The following is a 23,048-nucleotide window of genomic DNA, read 5'->3' as shown; positions in this document are numbered from 1 at the left end:
TAGGGTAAGGTTATAAGATATGATTATATGCTCAGTTACTGAAACCCAGTGTCTTGTGTTCATGAAGTTCCCTGAATCTAGGGAGCTGGATTCCTTGACAGTAAAACAGATGTAGCTTTGTATTGGGGCATTGTGATTGGACTCCCTCACACATTAACAGATTCATTTGTGGAGGGCTCCACCTCCATTTAGGATGCAGGCATAAGCAGCCAACATAGGAACATGGTCCTCTGTGAAGTGGCTACAAGTGATACTTTCTTATATGATATTGGAAATGGTCCTGTCAATGCCCGAAGAAAAGACTATGTCTTGACAAAATCTTAACAGAGGTTACTGTTGCAGAACCTACTTCAGCAAACATGTTGAAGAGCGGAAGGAGGAGTTTGGTACCTAATGAAGCAAAATAGGATGAAGGGTATTCTCACCTCCTGTCTGCATATACTATGCATTTCCATGTATGTGTACTCAGAAGTGAGTCCTGCTGTTCCCAGAGGTAGGAATGCACAAGACTGTCGCCTTCCTTTGGATAGGGGTTGAGGAGTAACCATCATTCTTAAAGGGACTGGGTTTCATTTGGTCTTCCTGGTTTTTTATATGAGCATTGCTAAATTTTATTTTGCTTGACCAAAAATATAAAGGCCTGATGTGAAGAATTCTAATAGTCTTTGTATAACAGATGAGGAAAATTGCCAACATTTTGCTTTTACGGAAGGGATTCCAGATATAGCTTCAGGTTTTTGACTACAAGGGCACCTTAAGCAAGGAAACGAGGGGCTGAGCAATCCTCTACGAAGGCAGCTCATATTGTGTTTATTTTCAAAGTGCAGTTTTTGGAACTGATGTTGTAATGTTATTTTCTGATATATTGGTTTAATACTTTATTAAAAAAATATAAGTTTTGTGTATTTTGATTAGGCTGACTCTTTTAATGCCACATCTGTCACAAGTGCAAAATCACCACCACTGGACCTGCCATTGTATTATTGTTTTTATTTATTAAATTTGTATACCGCCCTTTATCTGAAGCCGAACCAGGGTGGTTCATGACAGAAAAATACAAAAGGAGAATAAAAAATACAAAACAAAATAAAAACCAATAGCAAGAAAATGTAATAGCAAGAGGGAAAACATTCAACCTGTGTTAGATAAATAGCATTATTCTAAGCAGAAAGGATTTAGATTTTCAAAGTTGTGTATGTGTATTTTAAATAGTGGTTGGCTGGCCACTTAACCAATTCTATACTAGTGGGTTGGGTCTTTGCGGTCCCTTCCAATTCCATGCTTCCTTGCGGAAGGGAAGTGGGATTGTATCTGCAGAGTCCTGGGTAGTGAAATGAGCTCCCCATGGATCTAGAAATTGTGTTGAGTTTCTTTCTCAACCTCCCAGTGTCTCGTTACAACCTAAATTAGGATGGTGCCAAAAATGAAGGGAAAAGGTGCCTGTGACTGGTAAATCAGATTTCCCTCTAGGTCTAATTAGAGGTAACTGCTATCTATTTGAGAATGCAGGTGGGGGATCAGAACGCTGCAAGATCTTAAAGCTAGCAAGCGAGGAATATAGGTCAGGGCATTTTAAGAAATAGCTGTGGTTGATGGCATTGGGAGGTTTTGAATACCACTGACTACAAATATTCAACAAGGCTTTAGATATTTCAGAATTTTCAGTGTGTGCGTTCCCTGACAGCCTGTGCTTTGGCTCACTTATGTGAATCTAAATGAGGCAGCGAAGCTATAAATACGCCATTTTTCATCCTGAACATCAAATGGAAGCAAGTACCACTGAAATCGATGTGTTTAGTCTCAAGATCTAATTAAGGCTTCCTTGAAGCTCCTGGGTGCGTAACAAGCAAATAACTCTTGAAATAACTTGTAGTTTAGCTTCTCCTTTAAAAGGATGTATTTTTAATGTGAAAAAGTGCTGAGATAGGTGAACAAGTGCTGAGATAAGTGGCATACATGTTCTTTCTCTGCCTCCCCCCCCCCCACCCTGAGCTTGTAATAACTCTCCAAGCAAGCAGAAATATGCATCTTGTGTGTGATGACATAGACAGCATTTCTGTACTGGACCAGCTAATATGGGGGCTCACTTTAGCTGGCTTCTTGATATGTTTTCCCCTCCCTCCTTTGTTGAGAAATTCACTCTTTTTGTACTGAGACGCTGTTCCATGGCTAACATGGGCTTACTTTTCAGTGGAATACAAAAAGAAAAAAAGAAATGCAGGCCAGCCGTTGTCTTCAGAATAACCCATGAATATTTGGTCATGTCTACGAGACCTGTCAGTTGGCGTCTGCACCGTGAAACAGCTACCTGATCCCTGAGTCTGCGGAATTGTGGTTTCTGGAACAAAGCCTCGTGCTGCTCCAGTTGACTGACAGTTTGGTGAATTTCTCTCCCTCTGGAAAACTCCAGTGTCACAGAACCAGGCTGCTCTCACCACCAAAGGATTATCTCCCCCTGAATTTGCTAATCTCTTCTTGACACAGGAGGGAAGGTTTGTTCAGAGCTCCATATACGGAGAATTCATGCTTTGCCACACTACAGAACCTTGGTCCTCATTTTAAACATTTTTGCCAGTCCACGTGAACCTCCAAATAATATGTGACTGTAGGGGCAGCATGAAGCAATCAATATAAATGCTCTGGGCTGACTAAAGCACAATTTTTAAGTATCAGTGTGGCTTGATTTACTTTTGCTAATTTAAAAAAGAAACAGTTGGAAAGTGAGTTTACTGCATTTCTGCCGTTCTAACCTTAGTCCATCTACAAAAGGCACAGGAGATTTCTTTCTGGGTTTGCCATATTTATTTTCATTTGTTAGAGTAATTCTAGTTGTCTTCTAAAAAATTAGATTTCGGCAGAATTGCAACTGAGACCGACCAAAGCCATTCTACTATGGGTTTAGTCTCAGATCAGGGGTAGGCAACCTAAGGCCCGGGGGCCGGACGCCGCCAATCGCCTTCTCAATCCGGCCCACGGACGGTCCGGGAATCAGCGTGTTTTTACATGAGTAGAATGTGTGCTTTTATTTAAAATGCGTCTCTGGGTTATTTGTGGGGCATAGGAATTCGTTCACCCCCCCTCCCAATATAGTCCGGCCCCCCACAAGGTCTGAGGGACAGTGGACCAGCCCCCTGCTGAAAAAGTTTGCTGACCCCTGGTCTTAGATCTTGCCACTTGCCTTTACATTGCAGATGTAAAAGGCCCGTGACTCTGAAATGGCACTTTGTATCTCAGGAGTGGGGGACAAAATTCAACCTGAAGGGCACATTGCCTTTCGGACACTCTAGGGGCCACATGCTAGTCATGGGTGTGGTCAGAGGCAAATGTGGGTGGAGAAATGAATAACAATGTTAGCTTTAGTACACTGGGGTGTGGCCTAGGGAGAGTCATGAGGACCAGACAGAGCTTTGGAGGGCCACGTTGGCTTCCTACCCCTGTTGTTTTTGTCTTATTTAAATTATTGACAATACAACTTGTGTGGGATGTATCCCCACCGAAGCAGTCAAATACAACATTTCCTGTTTCCTAGAGTGGACAGACAAGGGAATGTTGCTCCAGACAGGGAGGACTTCCTGTCATACCTGCTCTAGAGTATCCTCCCCCTGCATGTGACCAGGTAGATGGGCGTGACCCTAGCAGACCCTATAAAAGGGCTAGTCATAGTCATGCAGCCATCTTCTTCTTTGACTCTCTTTGCCTCTTTTCCTCTCTTCTGGCTCTTAGCCAGCAGCAGATGGCTCATCCTTACTGAGGATGGAGGCCACAAGGTAGAAAGTCTGAGGCGTAGCTCAGACATCTTTTCTCTACAAATGTAAATGTAACCACAAGATAAAGCCTGCCATCAGGATACTACTGTGAACTAAATGTAAATAAACTTTACCATTACTTTTAAAGAAGACTGTCATGTTATTATTATTTTTAAGAGGGAAATACAGTGGACACTTGGGTTGTGAACGTGATCCATGCGGGATGCACATCCGCAACCCACAGTGGCGCGTCTGCGCACGTGCAGGTTGCGATTCGGTGCTTTTTTTGCCCGGGGTATGACTGTAAAGGAAAATTTACAGGAACTACCCAATCTAGATGAGCCAGGCTGGATTGCTCAACTTAAATGATTCTAACGAATCCATCAACTTGCTTCCAGCAATGTACAAGGGAATGTGCTCTGCTACAAGCTCACTAGCGTGAGCGAGGAGAGATAATATTTAAGCAATATATCCTCTCCTACCTTCCTCAACATTCCCACAACTTGCCCATATAGTTATTGACCTCTATTCCATCATGATCTCCAGAATCCAGTGAGAAAGATCTGCATTGCTTCTACGCCTTTGGTGCTGAAGTAGCTACACGTCTTATTATCATTATTCCTGTCGTCTGTTCTTTGACCGTAATAAAGAGTGGACTGAATTGAGTTGGGGGAGAAAAGTGAGCATGATGTTGCAATGTCAGGTTTTTATTGTGAAACTGCTGCCTGTATCTTCCATAAGGAGAGCACAGATCACAAATGTGGGACCATCACCGTGTCAACATTTCCAGAAACGGAGAACCATAATTCCCTGATGGTGACTTGTACAGGAATTCCTCATTCAGTGCTATGCGAGGAAGCTATTTTGCCTATGAGAACTCTGCACTTGCCAAATAAGTGAAAGGCCAGAACTAAGCTGGAATTTTTTTTATCACTATGCTATATCAGGTGAAATCTGGAGCAGTTGTTAATGGCCTTAAGTGTCTCAACATCTGGAAATGAGAGTGCCTGGGTTACAGTTAAAAAAGGAGTTAGGGCATATGCTTTACCAGAGAGGTGTTTCTATGTAATTTAAAATAGCACATCTTTTTTGTTTTCATGCTTCCATTGAAAGAAGCATAATTATTCTGTCTTTCATAAATATCAGCCCAATCTGACGCCTTGCAGCCTGGGACAGGGGACTTGATTACAGAAGCCAGCAGGTATTCATTGCCCCATTATATATGGCTTGTTGGTTTTGCTAACTCAATTTTTGTGTGGTTAGACAGCTTTGGAACGCAGATAGCTTTGACACAGGCTAGGCTGCAAAATATATATCGTTTCAAGTCAGCAGCCGAGTGCCAACTCTGCAATTTGACACAATACACCAGTGGGCGCAAAGAGCAGAAAAAACTTCACCAACCTTGTGTTCAGATGCTATTCTCTGAGGCATTGCTGTTCAGCTTTCACGCATCGCCAAGATGATTTGCCTTTGCAAATCATTCCCCATTTCTCTCTGTGCCAGGCACTCTTCCTCTCAAGGTGCCAGTGTTATTATTATAAGACTGTTTTCAATAACGAGAAGAGCCATTAACCAGTGTCTCACTCACTGCTGAGGGAGTGGTGTTCACAGTGGGACTCGTTCAGTACTCCAATTTCAATCGTTACACTCTGTATCTCTTCCCTGGATGTTATTTAATATTCAAGGAAGATGATGAGTAAGTTTTAACACTAAGGAGAAAATGAGAGATCCTAAAGTGGAAGGGACTTCATGGTGGTAATTTGCAGGTTTTCTTCCAGGTCTAGTTAGCAGTGGCAGGCTAATTCAGAATGTGGGGTGTGGGAGTGCCTTGGTAGAATGGTCCACAGTTGTAGGTGGTGGGGGTCAAAGACCCATTACTATTTCTGCAGGAGGGTCCTTGTCTCTAGCATCCTAGAGTCGCCCATGAAAGGGAAACCAGCATGAAAGGGAAGCATTTTAGCCAATGTGTACTCCAAATCTAAGCATTTAGGAACACTGAGAACATAAGGAGCTTCAGTTTCATGAGAATGATGTGCAAATTCTCTTACGTGCAATGGAACTTTGCGGAAAACACAACTTAAGTCACCCCCAAAGAATATATTAGAGCATGCCAAATCACTTCCCCAAATGCATGGAAAATAGGAGATCTAGCCGAAAGGCAACACTGAGATCTGCATTGATCTTATAATTGTTGTATCATAAGATTGCACAATAATCTTAGAAGGTTGCATGACCTTAGAGGGACTGCGGCTGTGGCTGAAACCATCATGAAAGGACCCTGCACTTATGGAATTGACTCATGTGGGGTTGTCACATGATTCAGCGTTCCCTGCAGATACAATTAAGGAAAGTGTGCTGGGCTTGTCAGCAGGGTCATGCCAGAATTGCCGAAGGTCCAGCACTCCTGCACGACCCTTTGAGGAGCCAAGTGCACGGGTACTACGTGTGTGTGTGTGTGTGTGTGTGTGTGTGTGTGTGTGTGATATCACACATGCTTGATGGGCGCCCCAATGTTGGGTGCAACTTGGTGCCTGTGCCTGGTGGTGTGGAGTTGCAAGAACAGTCTCTTGCTGGCAGAGTCATTGCTGTTGGCCAGGAGGTGGCCGTGGCAAGGCAGTAAGAAAGATGGGGCTGTGCTGACACAATGGCAGAGCCAACACAGTGCAACTGTATGGAGGCAGCGTCAGCATCCAGTACTCCCCTCTGGTAAGTACCAGCACCTCTACGGCCAGGAGGCTATTGCTGGAGCTCCATTCCACTCCATTAGCTCTTGCTAATAAGAAGCAACAACACATACAGCTGCCAAAATATACAGGAGGGTTCAGAAGCCAGATCTAAAATGAGACAGTTTAACTGCATTTTCTAGCGAGACGGCCTAATATGTGCTTCCCAGACTTATGCATGTGTAAGAATGCAGTTATCAATCTGATTGCTCACTTTGCCACATTTAGTGATGCTATTTTGGTTCAAATGCATGCAAAAAACAATATTTTATAAGAAAAACACACATAAAAATGTATAATTTAGGAGGGAATGTCTAGAAGGGCACACAGGCATGCATAATTTAGAGAGGAAGCATTGCAAAATGCATATTTTAGGAGAAAGTTCCCCAAAACACATATATTAGGGAAAATATGCATACAATATAACAATAAGGTTTTTTTATGTAACACCCCCCAGACCAAATCCACAGATAATGCAGCTTACAACTGAAAACATGACATAGAGCAGAAAAAGACTGATCCTTCCATCTCTCTGATTCACAGCTAATATTCAGTCTACACATTTTGAGGGAAAGTGTTACAGTCCATTTCAGAATGCAAGTGAATGATGGCTTGAATCGCCCCTCCCTGCAGATATTAAAGCTAGTACATGTGAGGGAAGGTCAGAACAGTTCTCAAAACAATGTTTTAATGGCATTAGGAACTTTTCACAGCGACTGGATATAAATTTGTGAGTATTTTGATTTACCACCTTTCCTGAATGTTCAGTACTTCTGGAATCCAAGTGTGCTTAATATCTACACAAAGGAGGAAAGTGAGATTACCAGTATGATAGAGTGTTGCTTCTCAGCTTTCAAGTAATTGATTTAATATTGATGACAGTGAAGCATTATGTAAATAATATACTGTCAGGATTACTGCACATGGCAGCTTTTCAGAATGATTGCTGACATTTTCCACAAAGTGCCAGAAGCTTCTCACTAGACTTGCCTCAATCGTAAAACTGAGAATAGGTTGTGCTTCATAGCACCAGGCAGCCAGAATAAAGGGCCCTAAGGAATATTCCCTGAACAATCTTCTGTTAAAACAATGGACATATCTGGAGAGAGAGAGATAGAAGGTTTTTCAGTTGTTTCTCAGTGTTAGTGAACTAAATCATATGCTCAGACTTTGAGACACTGTTCAATACATGTGAAGCAGTTAGAAGCCCACCTTAACCATTGAAGCAAGGAACCAGGTAAAGCTGGCAGTAGCGGCATCATTATGTGGATAGTGTCATTTTATAGTTTAGTCACTAGGTGGCACTGAACTTAATTGAATCTGGGGAGAGTAAGGAGTTTTATGTTCATGATTTTTCTCCTGCTTGTTTGTTTCTCATTTTCCCAATCTTATATTCAGAGAGAAACCAAAAACGATAGATTCACCCACCCCTAAGTTGCACGCACCCATACACACACAGAACACAGGGTTCCTTAGGCCACTTGCTGACAGATATGTCAAGTGTGCTTTCCTTCAGTTCTACAGCTCTAGGACAACTGGCAAATTTCCACAAATTTTCTGGTGTGGGATGAAGGGAGGAGCAGCAGCAAAGCAGGTTCCCCATAGCTATTCTTTCTCTGGCTGATGGATGGGGCTCTGCTGATTTCCCCCCAGTTGGGAGCTCTAGCCCCGCAGTGGCTCCCAGACATTTGGCTCATGGATCTGGAGATATCTGAACATTCAGTGACATCGGTGAGGAGTTTTAACGATAAGCAATCTGTGGATATTATATTGCCCATTGCTATTGTTGTTATGACATAATACAGTGGTACCTCTAGATATGAATAGGATCCGTTTCGGAGCCCCATTCGCATCTAGAGGTAAACGTAAGTAGTGACGATGTGTCGGCGCACGCGCGTGTCGCTTTTCGCCGCTTCTGCGCATGCGCGTGATGTCATTTTGAGCGTCTGTGCATGCGCAAGCGGCGAAACCCGGAAGTAATGCGCTCCGTTACTTCCGGGTTGCCGAGGAGCGCAACTCGAACGCGCTCAACTCGAAGCATATTTAACCCAAGGTATGACTGTAACAGCAATCTTGAAGCTACGATTATCTCATTGTGGTTTTTCTAGTGTTCTTCGGCTTTCCCTTTATTTGTATTATGTTACTTGGCGACACAGAGAACATTATAAATCAAAGGACTATGAAGATGGCACTTGGCATATGCATTTCTGTTCCATGGATGCTCCCGTTTCCTGATTTGTCATCTGTCTTACTGACTCATTGATGGCATGTGGTGGGAATTACTGTTAAGTTATTGACTGCTCAACAGGCACATCTGACACAGCAAAGATCATATATCTCAACTCTTGCTGTTTTGTGATGAGCACGTAGGATGGGAGTCATCTGTGCCATTTCCTTGGGCAAGCACATGCCCTTTCTGTCGCTTCCAATATCGACCAAAGTTGACCACAGTGGAAAGATCTCAGCATACAATGTCAGGGTTGCGGCCAATTCCCGTGAGTGCACACTTCAGCCTGAAATGTATCTCGGCACCATTACATTTTGAGCTATATGATTCTGGATACTATCTGTGGAGCAGAGTGATATTTTCTGGAGTAGCCTGGGTAGTCTGATCAATCTAGGCTGTCCTTGCCCAAAGGAATGTGGTGCACTTTGACATCTTGACCACCTGATTCACCGACAAATTTTCTGAATTTCAATTTCGGGGCTACTAATAATTTGACTCCAGTCTAACTATGGGATGTCCACTTCCATACCTTCTTCAGCAAATTTATGGCTTTACTCCCCTATGCAGAAGGAGCCCCATACAACCAACCAACTGGAAGCTATCTTCAACTATTTTGTAAGCAAATGCAACAATAAGCAGAGAGGAGATTATATATATATATATATATATATATATATATATATATATATATGCGCAGCTAGATGAATAAAAGCATGCTGGAATAAAAGGAGGTAGTGAAGGGGCCTGATGCACCTCCCTAGGTAGCTGTTTCATAGTCTGAGCATCACTGAGAAGGCCCATCCACCACATCAGATATGGTAAGGGACATGGAAGAAGATCTCTGTCATGAAATAAGTTTTCAGACAGGTTTATATAGGAGGAAGGGATCCTAAATAATAGGCCTTAGCTACCAGAAATTTAGGATACACTGACTACTTGTATCTTTTCTGACACCTGTCTTTGCGATATGGTGTGTGTGCAAACTGGTGTCATCAGCATGGAGAAAATAACTGGGTTCGCGACACATGGCAAGCTTCTGCATGTTGAAACCCAGCTGGCCATGTTGAATGACGGCATGTAGTCTTTGCACAAAGCAAGCAGTGTATCTCATAGTAGCCCAGTTTGCTTGTAATGCTAAGCCAAGCTATGGGTGAATTTAAATGAGCAACTCTGGTGGGTTCCCATAAAACATATTATGGCTGCTGTAGGCCTCCACAGGTTCTTCTGTCACCACCCTACCAGACGTTAGGTCGTGATATGGCTTAGCATTATGCCCGAATCCTGGCATCGTGGTTTGTCTTGCATCAGGCAAACTATGAATGGTAAACCAAGCACATGCGTTGGTTACAGCTTAGGGTTTGTATAGAGTGAGACAAGCCATGAACCTGGGTTTTGAAATGGCTCTAAGCTAAACCATGGCTTAGCCCTGGGTAGCTCAGGAGCAACAGAACTTGAGTGTAGTGACTGCAATCTTTTGCTCTGGGAAACCAAACATTTTCTTCTTCATGCTAAGTGCCCAATGGCCCCAAAAGGTTGCTGACTCCTGCTGTAACTGGTTGTTTCATCTGTGAAATAGGCATCTAGACTGCAATGCCTAAATCTGCTTCAACTTTAAAAGGGAAGCCTTCTGCGATACTTTTTATAACTTGACCCTAATACAAAAATACTAACTTCCCCAGTCCTGTGGGACTGGTATGCTCATAAACCTGGTTTGTAAATGGGAGGGACTGGGACATTTCCCCCTGAAACAGACCAAGACATGTTGAGATGCCAGAGACCCATTCTTCCAAAAAAGTTCATTTTTATTTCTTTTCCTTTCTTGGTCTAGTATTAGGGTTTAGAGTGCCAAAGCAGTCTCTGTTGGTGAAGTCTAAAAACAACTCTACTGGCAGAAACAAATTTTGCCCGAGGCCATTTCCTGGGCTTGTTGCCATTTTTCTGTTTTTGTGACAATTGTTACCACAATCCTACGTCCACTTATTTGGGAGTGAATCCTATTGAACTTAATGGAATTTACTTCTGAGGAGACATGCATACAACTGCTTAACTTAGATATTGTCAGGGCTGCCTCTAGGTCCCAGCTCACAGAGAACCAACGCCAGGCTGATATTATGTACAAAAGTCTGTATTGAAGTATAGTTTCCATTTTAAAGCCAGAGCGTGCAACCCTACGTCTAGACTCTAGATCGGCGAAGTCCTATCTGAATCACTTCCCCTTCTGCACCAGTTTAAGATCCTAGCCCTGCTCCACCTTCTGCGCTGCTCTCTTCTCCTCTGGGTCCTCCTGCCCTCTGGGGCATTGCCCTTCCTGGACTCTTCCGACGCTGAGTCGCTTAGCTCCTCCCCTTGCCTCCGGCGTGCTTTAGGACCCGGTTCCCAATCCTCACTCTCTGCTGTCCCGCGCTCCTGTACATTTGAACTTGCTTCTCGCGCCAACCCAGTGACCTTTCTCCTAACCGTTACACTGCTTCTATCACTGCTTCCCTCTTCCGTGACACTGGCCGGATCTGACCTCCCCTCCGTTGTACGACTCTCCGAGGAAGGCGTGGTCAGCTCTGCCTCGTCTTCTCTCCCTGGTGGGGGAAGTACTGGTCCCGATGCCTGGGACCCTTCCCCCCCACTCTGCTCTGGTGGGGAAGCTGGTCCTGATCTCCAACTACTACTCTGGGAGTCCCTGCTCCCCCCTTGCTCCTGGGGCGTTCCCCTTGGGACCCCCCTACCCCTGGCCACTGGCGCTCCCTTCTGTGAATCTTCCGATTCGCTGGAGAGGCTTATGGAATCCCTCGGACCACTGTCTCCTCCTACACTGCCCTCTGATTCCTCATCCTCGCTCTCCATCTCCCATCTTCCCTGTGCCTCTGCTCCTGAGCCCCTGACAGATATGAAATTCCTAAAACGTTTCACTATTCAAGTTAGAGATACAATCGCCTCTAAAAGCAAAATGCAATTAAAACTATACTATATATTAGCCTTCCACAGCCTGGTTCCCTCAACAGGTTATCGCAACACCTCCCATCATAATGCAATACTGAAAGATACTGCAGATACAAAACCCTCAAGCATATTTTTAAAAAATATTTAAGTACACTTCTTTCACTTCTTCTACTAGTTTTAAACAGTCGTGTGGGAAACTGCTCCGAGTGTTACTCCAATGCTTCATCCATTTTGTTTCTCATCTCTGCTAAGTTGGCAGCTCACCAGATGGTGTCTCCATCACTTTGTAAATGTACTTTATGAGGTGTTGAGTGAGTCCTGAGGAGAGAACAGAAGGCACAAAGCCAACTTCAAAATCGACTGAAAAAAGAAATGCCAAAGGGAAAAGAAAGCAAGGAGAAGAGAATAAACTAAAATGGTAGAGCGGTAAGTCACCAGCAGTGCTCTGTAAGAGTTGGTGGGTTGTTTCAAGTATTTGGAGAGCACATGCAGAACCAATTTCAGCTGAATGCGAGGAAACCGCTTGAAGCATTTGTTGTGTTGAGGTATTTCAATTGCTTTTGTTTGATTTGCTTATTGCAAACGGCTGAAAGTCTGTGAATTTTGATAGTAAACCTGATTTGCAATGGGGGTTGAATAATTTTGATTGCAAAAGCCCATAAAAGTAATAAAAACCCCCCTGTATATTTGAAACTAAATAGAAATACTGTGAAACTCCAGGAAGCCTCCAGTGCCCCCCCTCCTTGAAAGGGAAGAAAACCAGTGTAAACCCTGTACACTTGGAACCTCTCCCCACGCAAAAGGTGGTTGAATTCTGGATTTGAACTCGGGGGTTATGGCTGAAATCATGTCACATCAGCCATAGACTTGCTAGATGGTTGCTGGATAGTTCCCTGTCTTGTCTCAGATTCACACCTGTAGAACAAGCAGTTGTGGGAAATGCCATCCCAGTTCCTGTGGTGACGCTGCTAACTCTGAAAGGTAAGGTGGAAGCAGATATCTTTAAAGGAGAATAAGTTCTTCATTCAGCCTGTCACTGATATGTGAACGAGACACAAATTAATCTGAACATAGAGCTGTACAGGAATTAAATATTGCATCAAATGAAGTTTCTAATTTAAAAATACTTGATACACTGCATGTTAATTTCATTTTGTCTGCTTCCTTTAAAAAAGAAAATCTTTTGTGTTTGGGAGAGAGAGAACTGAGGCATGGTTTGTAACGCATTGTACTGTTTTTTTAAAAAAGTGTCTGGGTGCTGTTTGAGCAAACGTTATTACTGCTCATCACATCAATTAGCAATTTAATTATTCTCTAGTCCCAGGTGGCCCCTTCTGATTCCCGCTTGATTCCTTTTCCTGAATAGCGAGTAAGCATCTTTCTCATCAGTGCAATGCTTAGCTTCATCAAGGTATCTATTAATACCCAGCAGTATAATTTCACTGGAAGATCAAAGCATAGGTTATGGCAGCGAGAATAAAATGAACAAACAGGGGAACTGAAAAGGCAGTGATTTGATAGTGAGACTCCCATGAAATGCCAGCAATAAGGGGTGTATGAATATACTAAACCCTAGAGCAGATTCAGGATCCAAACTGATAATAAAGTGTTGTATACTGGAGGCTTTGTTGCACAGCTGTGCAAAATCCATAGTGCTTCCTATACGGAATAGGATTTTTTCCACAACAGGTGTCTGTTTCAGACAGTGCCGGATTTACATATAAGCTAATCAAGCTATAGCTTAGGGCCCCACTCTCTTGCCCCCCCCCAAATTTAAAGGAAAGAAAACCTGGATGTACTTTTCCAAAATATAAGATAAAAAGCAAATAAAATAAAACCTACATACAGCAACAGTGTTTTGTGTTGTGTAGGTTCCTATGATGTAAGGACTGGGCGTTGCCTGCTAGCCTGCTTCCTAAAATATCACTGGTTTACTCATTTCTATATATAGGGTGCCTACATTCTCCATGGACTGGTTGCATGGCAACATGTAGAAATGGCTTTAGATACCTATTAGGTCCATAAATTACCATATAGCATATATTCAACATGAAAAACCGCAACAATTTGTTGTTGACAAAGGACAGCTGGACATATAAAGGGCCCCATTACCTTCAGTAGCTTAGGGTCTCATCAAACCTAAATCTAGCCCTGGTTTCAGAATACACTACTTGCCTTCTCATCCTGATAAAGTACCAGGGCCAGATTAAACCCTGTGGAGGCTCGTAGACAGTTGAACTCTCGGGGGGGGGGGGGGCTTGTGTGTGTGCTCGTGTGGGATAACATTGAACTAAGAAAGCTTGATTGTACTTTTCTTTCAAGACCAAATCAACATTATTTTGATCCGTTGTCACAGGGCCCCTAAAAGGCATAACATAACTACTGGTAACTGGCAAACACCGGCCTGCGAGCTCTCCAATTGGAGAATAGCCTTTACCAAAGGTGTAATGGACTTTGAAGAAGCATGAACTCAGGGCGAAAAGGAGAAACGAGCTAAGAGGAAGGCACATTTGGCAAACCCTCACTGTGATCAACTCCCACCCAGAAACCCCTTTCCCCACTGTGAAAGGACGTATGGATGCAGAATTGGCCTCCACAGTCATGGAGTCACTGTTAAGACCGTGTTCATGGAAGATCATCTTTCTCGGCTATGAGTGATCACCAAAGAAGAAGAAGAAAAGGCGTGGGGCCCATAGGCTGGTACCTCCTCTGCCTATTTGGTAATCCAACACTGCAAAGTATTACAGTCCATTTAGTTAGTTTTCATTTGTTCCCTATCCTTTGTAGTATCTGAGTGTAAGAAGTGTTTGAGGACCAGCCCAATACCCATCTTTTCCAGGAGTGGGCAGCTTGAGGTTCCTAGCCTACTTTCATATGTCCTTGAGCCTCATTTCAAAAGCCTTCTACACATGATAAGTGCAGACCTTTGGGAAGAGAGAACTGTCCTTTCCCAGCAGCCCACTAAGTGGGTGTCAGAAAGAGTAAGAGAAAAGCGGTGGCTGTATCTACTTTTTGATAAGTTTTTAGTCTAAAGGCCACATTCCCTTCTGGGGGCCACATGGCAGTGATGGGCAGAGCCAGAGGCAAAGGTGAGTAGGACAATACATGCAAATTTTATGTTTCCATTTCTGCAGTGGACTAGTTTCTTCACACACTTGCATACCCTTCTCTATCCTCCATTCAGGGAAGCAAAAGGCATTGTCAGAATTGAGAAACACATTCCAGCCAGGCTCAAATACTTAAGGAACATGTGAAGCAGAGCTTGTGAGAGAGGTTGTGGCCCTGTGAGGGGGCGTGGAATGGAGAGGGTCCTGGAAGCTATATGGAGAGGTTTGCAGGGCCAGATTTGGCCCCTGAACTTGAGGTTCCTCATCCCTGCGGTGTGAACAACAGTACTCTGCTTGTAATCTTCCAGATCTTGCCCCCCGACTCTGTGGCCCTCAGCACCTGGAATTAAGCACCTAGGGACCTGGGCAAATGGGAAAACAGATAGGCTCCAAACATCCCCCTCCTTTATAATATTCAAAAAATGCTACCAGATGGAGTTAGGGCCGTCAAGAGTTTAGTTTGTAAAATAAATGGCACTTTTTAATAGGTTTAGCAGTTGCACATGTAGTATGGCTGATAAATATTTACTCACTAGAATATTTACGTTGGCTGTGTGAGTCAATTTTTATCACTATATTGTGTATAATTAAGTTTACTACCATCCTAAAGCTGCTTGGCACAGACTATGAGCAGACAGTCACTTATTTAGTACTGAGGCTACATCTTTAGGCTCTTGGGTCAGTATTCTTTATTTGTGCTATGTATTAGATTATAAAATATGCCTATTTTTGTTGTGTGCTGTATGAAGACACTGCTCTAGGCATAGGGGCTAACTCGATGGGACTGAGGACACCTCAGTCCTCCCCCAAAAAGTATGTGGGGATGGGGCTGAGCCCCCTAATCTTGAGACACTGGGCCTTGTCAAGCCTCCCTGCAGTGATAGCAGGCCTCACTGGGCCACACAGCCTCCTCCTGATACGTGTGACATCACACTTGTGTGTACTGCATGTGTGATGTCACACGTGCACAACAAGCTCCCCCAGTGTTGGGCGGAGCTCAGGACCAGTGGCTCTAGAGCAGCAGCTCGGTGGTAGAGGGTCTGCTTTGCATGCAGAGGGTCTCAGGTTCAATCCCTGACATCTCCAGGTAGGACAAGAAACCCTGTGAAGTTGCTTCCAGTCAATACAGAAAATAGTGAGCTAGATGGAGCAATGGTCTGACTTGGTCTAAGGCAGCTTCCTAGGTTCCTGTGCAATTTAGGCTGCAGTTCTATACTCACCTACCCAGTAGGCCTTATTTCTGAATAAGCATGGGTAGGATTCCTCTGGTAGTGGAAGTGTGCTTTGCTTGCTCACTACACCACATTATTCAGAAAATGTGATTCAACTCTAGTAAGCCCAAAGGAATTGGACCATGTAACCTCCCTTGACTCCATGGACTGTAGAAAGTAAGTGTGGCAGGATGGTTAGAGTTTTGGACTAGGCGTGGGGAGAGCTGTGTTTAAATCCTCCTGCAACTAGGAAGCTTCCTGTGTGATCCTCGGCCGGTTATTATCTCTCAAGCTAACCTGTGAATGAAAAGAGGGGGTGAAATAAATAAATAAACAAACAAGCTGAAATTTTATGGGTCTCCATGATCTTTCAAGAATTCCCCCACTATGGTGCTTCGGTCTAAAAGAGACCCACAATTAAGGAGCATATAAGACCTCTTTTGTGATTGTTAAGGGTAAAGGAACCAGTTTGGTCAGATCTTGCGCTGACATGCCCTTTGTTCACTGGCAACTCAGTAGCTACCTTTGTGAATGCGCAAGAAAGAAGGGAAGGTAACTTCCTCTTGCCCTTGAGATATCCAAACCCCACACTTCTTAGGACTTCGGAGAACTATAAAAATGGGCCTGAAAACATGTCAACATGCTGTCCTGAGTCTGTTGTCATTTCCAAACTGTCTACCTGCAGCAGCTCCGTGTAGTGCCTATTAAAACAAGTCTAATTTGGAGGTCATGCACAGCTCAAAGAGTCTGTGTTTTCTCTGGAAGCAAGGGAACAAGGAAAGAGCCCCCGCCACTTGTATGTTCCTCATGGCATCATTTTGATACAGTCAGATAGCACGAATCACACTGCATAGATTAGCTGCTTGTATGTGACCACACACACACGCTCACGTATCTGAAACAGATTGAGACGATGAGTCACACAGTACTTGGAAGCATTTCCCAACTAATGAACTAATTTGCTCCTACAGTTCTTTGTTGAAGCTAACATTTTCTGCTTTTATTATGAAGCTGTTAAATTGTACTCATTACGGTTTTTGTTAAGTTTCTCCCTTTTGGTTTTATATGTATTTGTACCAAGTCATTAAAGTAGCAGCTTTGTGCCACAGAGGAGACGTGTGAGGAAAACTATGTGTGTGTTTGTGTGTGGAATAAACAAAGAATGCAGCACTTATTTCCATACACCCTTCACACAGTTTTGAGAGCTGGCCTGCACCAGAGACTGATAAGGACAGTGCCGGCCCTATCATTAGGTAGAGTGAGGTGGCTGCCCCACAGGCAGCTGATTTTGGCAGTCGTGAAAGGGCAGCAACTTGTTAGTTATTTAAGTTATTTTTATGTTAGTGCACAAGTGCCCTTTCTGGGAATAAAACTGTCTCCATTGTCAGAAGTAGTATGTTTCAGGATGGGAATCACAAATGGGGAGGGTTGTTCTTTAAGGTCCTGCTTGAAAACTCCTGGTAAGAGGTTTAAAAAAAGGGGGGGGTAAAGGACCCCTGGATGGTTAAGTCCAGTCAAAGGCAACTATGGGGTGTGGGGCTCATCTTGCTTTCAGGCCGAGGAACCGGTGTTTGTCCATAGACAGCTTTCCGGGTCATGTGGCCAGCATGACTAAACCACTTCTGGTGCAACGGAACACTGTGACAGAAACCAGAGCGCATGGAATCGCCATTTACCTTCCCGCCACAACAGTACCTATTTATCTACTTGCACTGGCGTGCTTTCAAACTGCTAGGTTGGCAGGAGCTGGGACAGAGCAATGGGAGCTCACCCCATTGTGGGGATTTGAACCGCCAATCTTCTGATTGGCAAGTCCAAGAAGCTCAGTGGTTTAGACCACAGCGCCACCCGCGTCCACTGTAAGAACAGGAGGCTGGACCAGATAGATGGGCACATTGGCCTGATCCAGCAGGGCTCTTCTTATGTTGTTAAAAGCAATCCACAAAAGGTCCACAAACCGCAATAAAATTATATTAAAAACATAAACAAAAGTCTGGCAAGACATAGCGCTCTCCTTTAAAAATGTTATTCCTAACGTTATGCAAACAGAAGGGAAACTAAATAAAATTTACAGATACCTGAATAATATTATATACAAGCATAAATCGTAACAGGGCAGTTGGATAATTTTAGACTCCTGCCTTAACAGTATACAGTGGACTTTTTAGATTGCAATGTGTATCACCACGCTTACTTTGAAATGCGTAAGGCAGCCCTGCTGGATTTTTCTTTTGAAGGAAGGGGCAGGGGAATAGGAAGCAGGTGCGGAGGGGGCAGCCCACCCCAGGTGTCATCCCAGGGTGTGTGTGTGTGTGTGACAAAATCCCCTCTGGGCGGATTGCCGCCATGCTGTGATCGGCCCTCCAGGTGGATCGTGCCACCACGTTGATCTCCCCCATGGGCAGATCGCCCCGCCCCTGGATGCATGGCATGTGCACCGGTCCGGGTGCCCAAGCAGCTAGCTCCACCGCTGGGGAGGGGGCTCTGGTTGCACAACAGGTCCTGAATGTCAACTCTGAAGTACTGTCCTGATAGGCACTGAGCATTGGGCGGGGTGGGGTGGGGTGGGGGGTGGAAGGCACCAAGAGGTATCCAAAAAAGGAATCAGAAATGCAACAGCCAAATGCCCCACCAGCATTTTCTATAGCAGCAACAATTTCATGCCATCAAATTCCTTGTTGATTGCACTTAAGGTTACATTTACATTTTGTTCTAAGCAAATGGGATGATCGAGTTGATCGTTTATTCATTTGATCACAGGATTATACATGCTAATGAAGAAGTACCAAATTAAAGTGACAAATATTAATGACCGCTAGCTAGATATGTGCTTTGAAAGTGGGCAGAGCAATCCAGTAGGAAGTGGGGTTGAGGGGCATTCCATGGCAGAAGAAGCACAGCATCTAGTCAGCCAGATGGAAAAATTTTCCTTTAGCCTTTTCCTTCTCTCCCCCGTCCTGCTTCTGCTTCCAATGGACCACAGTCGGAGAGAATAGGTTACTGCAGTGCTGAGACTGGTATAATTTTGGAATGTGTTTGGGGACATGTCATGGAATGGAAGGGACTTAGGAGCCCATGGATTCCCACCTCCCACAAAACACTCCTTCTCAACACGCACACACAACACACATCTCTGGAACAGACTATTTTAGCCCACCCTGCTGGCAGTCCACCACTGGCCAGACAGCAATAGCACTGGAGATTTCTACCACAGTTGTGCTACTCTCTGATGTTGCAAGGGGTGGGTGGGGCTCCAATGGTAAATGTGCCAACTTGCTAGAAGGTCTCCTTCTCCACTAACAGAGTAACACTTCCACCACATCCTATCTCTGCCCAGTGTGCTTTCGGAAATCATAGGATTATGCCCCAATTTACATTAATCTAATGAAAATGCAAAAATATAACAAGCCTGGCTACTCAGTTCTCCCCTTCTAGAGAACAAGACACATCCCTGCTCATCATTTATTACAGATTATGCCTTATTCAGAAAGGCTCAGCAAACTACACCACAATTTAAGGTTCTGCTAAGTCTGGCGATTTTTTATTTTTTTATTTTTTTTGCTGATTCCAATTATCTTTCTCATTTTAGAACGCTCTTTGCAGTTCACCACTGAGGGTGGAGGGCTTCTGAAAAACATAAACGTGTGTTGTTGTAATAAAGAAATCTATTTGTTCACAAACACAGGCCTGATGCACGCAGAGAAATTAAGCATCTATCAGGCCTTCTATGCCAAGCCTACCAAATTATTTTCAAGGGACATTCATCGCTAGCTGGCAGTTGGCAGCAACAAGACTGACCCAGTGATGATTTAGATGAGCCAGGAAAATAGAATGAGTTGCAGAAAAAGTGCTGAACATATCTAAATATAAAATTTGCTGTGGCCATCCGAGCTGACTCAGCAGAAAGCTTTACATTTGAACTCCCCCCCACCTGCCATTAGTTTTTTATTTTGTTATTCACATTGCTTATCTTTGCAGGTACAGAACAGAGGAATGCGACAGCTCAAGTAATCATTTCTCACTTTGGTTTAAGCCAGTTGACGAGATTTTCAAGCACAATTCACCTATAGGATAACAACATTGACTTTAGACTCCCCTCTCCCTGCAACGTTCTGCTGAGGAATTTTAGATGCTGACAGTTTTGCAGGCCCCAATGCACAGAAACAGAATAGGTTAAAGCTTCTTTCCCACTACTGCACTGCCAGGTCAGGAAGAGTTTAATTTCTTTCATGATTTCTGCATGCGAGGCATTTAAAGGCACAGCATCAGCCGCAAGAAAGAGGTTGAGAGCCCTAGAGGGAATTTGAGGTGGGGGAGAAATCTGGTTCGGTTCACCTGTAAATAAGAGCTTAGTTCATTCACAGTTCCTGAAACTGGAGCACCACCATTCTTCGAAATTCACTCTTCTCTGAATTTTGCAATCAGCTACAAATCTATCAACAGTGGCATTGTCTGATAACAGTAACATTTTCTAACATTTTTATCAATGAGAATATCATATCAGCCTTGCAGAAATGAAGTTATACTTCATCCAGAGCATTCCTTTGATCTATCAGGCTAGTAACTTTATCCAAAAAGCAGGGTTGTTCATTTCATTGCTTTATGGAACTGAAGCCAGTATCTAATACTAAACTGGGTTAGTGGGAAAAACAAAGCATGCACCCTAATTTCATATTAAAATATTTACCTCCTGGCAAATAGAAGGGGAAGAAATGGAGGCAGCGAGAGATTTTAATTTCTTGACCTCCATGATCACTGCAGATGGTGACAGCAGTCACGAAAGTAAAAAACGCCTGCTTCTTGGGAGAAAAGCAATGACAAACCTAGACAGCATCTTAAAAAGCAGAGACATCACCTTTCCAACAAAGGTCCGTATAGTTAAAGCCATGGTTTTCCCAGTAGTGATGCATGGAAGTGAGAGCTGGACCATAAAGAAGGCTGATTGCCGAAGTATTGATGCTTTTGAATTATGGTGCTGGAGGAGACTCTTGAGAGTCCTATGGAATGCAAGAAGATCAAACCTATCCATTCTGAAGGCAATCAGCCCTGAGTTGGAAGGACAGATCCTGAAGCTGAGACTCCAATACTCTGGCCACCTCATGAGAAGAGAAGACTCCCTGGAAAAGACCATGATGTTGGGAAAGATGGAGGGCACAAGGAGAAGGGGACGATAGAGGACGAGATGGTGTTCTTGAAGCTACCAACATGAGTTTGACCAAACTGCGGGAGGCATTGGAAGACAGGAGTGCCTGGCGTGCTCTGGTCCATGGGGTCACGAAGAGTCGGACACAACTAAACAACAACAACAATGTGGTCTGCAGTATGGGGGTGTTGGGGGGCTATTTTGCAGAGTGTTCTCTGGCATGCAAAGGAAAAGAATGTAAAGGATCAGAACCAGTGCTTTTTTATATTTAAAAAAATATGTTTAGGGGTACTCTCATTTTCCTACTCATATTGAAATACTGCCCCTCAATGAAGCCAAGCTTAGATTCACAAAATGTTTAGGGATATGTGTACCCCTGCGTCCCCCCAGAACACTGATCAGAACACAATAAGAGTTGTCCCTTATACAGTTCCTTTATACAGCCACAGAGAAAGTGATATTGGATCTTTTGAGAAAAATAGTGTGGTCTGAGTATGCTCTGCTTGAGTTATAATGAGCCAAGCCTGGGAGAAGATCTGATAGCATTTTTGTTTGTGCACTGTTATTTTCTCAGTAAATCAAACCAAACCCCAGGAAGGAGGCAAGTTACAGCACTGAAGAGTATCAAGCATTTTCTTTTCTTGAAGAAAATAGAAAAGATTTCAGCTCACAGAGTAGTATTTTGTCTTCTGAATCTCCTAGGGCACCTTGCCGTATTTGCCTGCCTTTCTTTCAGATAGAAGATTGCCTGAGGCAATGCCAGGCTTCAGCTTCGCCTCCAGAAGTGCATAGCTGTGGCCCACTCAATGGTTATCTAGTTCCACACTTCCCACACTACTCTAGTTGCCTTAAATAATAACAAGAGTTTCTGAAGAGTGTGTGGTTCAAGGTTGTTCTTTCCACAGGGCTCCGTCCCACTCCCAATCCAAAAGTTTGAGCTTGTGGAATTGATTGCACTCAGTTGCACTCATGTTCTGCTCATGGGCTTCCTGCAGGCATCTGGTTGGCCACTGTGAGAACAGGATTCTGGACTTAGTGGGCCTTTGGCTGGATCCTGCAGGTCTTTCTTATGTTCTTATCCTATATACAGGCAAGGAAATTGGAAGTGTTCCTGCTGCATACAAATAAAATGCTGCTGCTGCTGCTGGGAGGCCAGATGCACAGTGCGTCTCCTGCTCACCAACCACTCCTGGTGCCTAGGGCTGCCTAATTTGTGTATTTTGGGGTAGTAGACAGAAGACCCATGGGCGAGGCTCCTGCGATGTATGAGTGCAGATTTGGCTGTGCACTTATATAGGAAATTCTTCCATTGTAACCTGATTGAGAGGTGGGGAAGGAACAGGTCAAGACAAGCTCCTGGCAACGAAATGATCCATGCTTTGAAGGCACAAAGAGCAAACTTGAACACAGTTCTCCAGCCTATTGATTTAAGCAACCTATGTGCATGGAGTTGTATGCTGGACTGCAGCCATCAGGTCTAGCCAAACGTTATTACTTAATACAGATCTGCAGAGTCAGGGCTATGTTTGAAGTTCACAAAAAATAAAAGGACGGGTATGTGAGCCAAGACCGTCCCAATCACAAGGCAGGCTAAAGATAGCCTGCTTAATTTAAGGGTGACAAATTGCATCCAAATGTCTGCTACCTTGGGAATGATCTTCCAAGATGGCCTTGGGCACACCTATCACACAGAGGTTTCTAACAAGTTCTGAGGATATGGGCCTGCCTGGCCAGCCCTCAGAGGGCAGACTAACATATTGAACTAGGAGCAGCACTAAGAGGTAAGGATTGACACAGGTGATTGTGTCCAATGCAGGGGGATCCTCAGGGCAAAATCAGTAAGGCTGTAGAAAGAGGCAATCCAGTATCCAGCCTAACCTAACCTAGGTATGTATGTACATGTCATAGGTCATATTTCTCCCTAACTCTTAAAACCCTTTTATAGGTAGGAGCAGTC

Source organism: Podarcis erhardii (genome assembly GCF_964252035.2).
Source record: "Podarcis erhardii genome assembly, chromosome: 12".
In the NCBI taxonomy this organism is placed as follows: domain Eukaryota; kingdom Metazoa; phylum Chordata; class Lepidosauria; order Squamata; family Lacertidae; genus Podarcis; species Podarcis erhardii.
Note: the sequence above shows the minus strand (reverse complement) of the source record.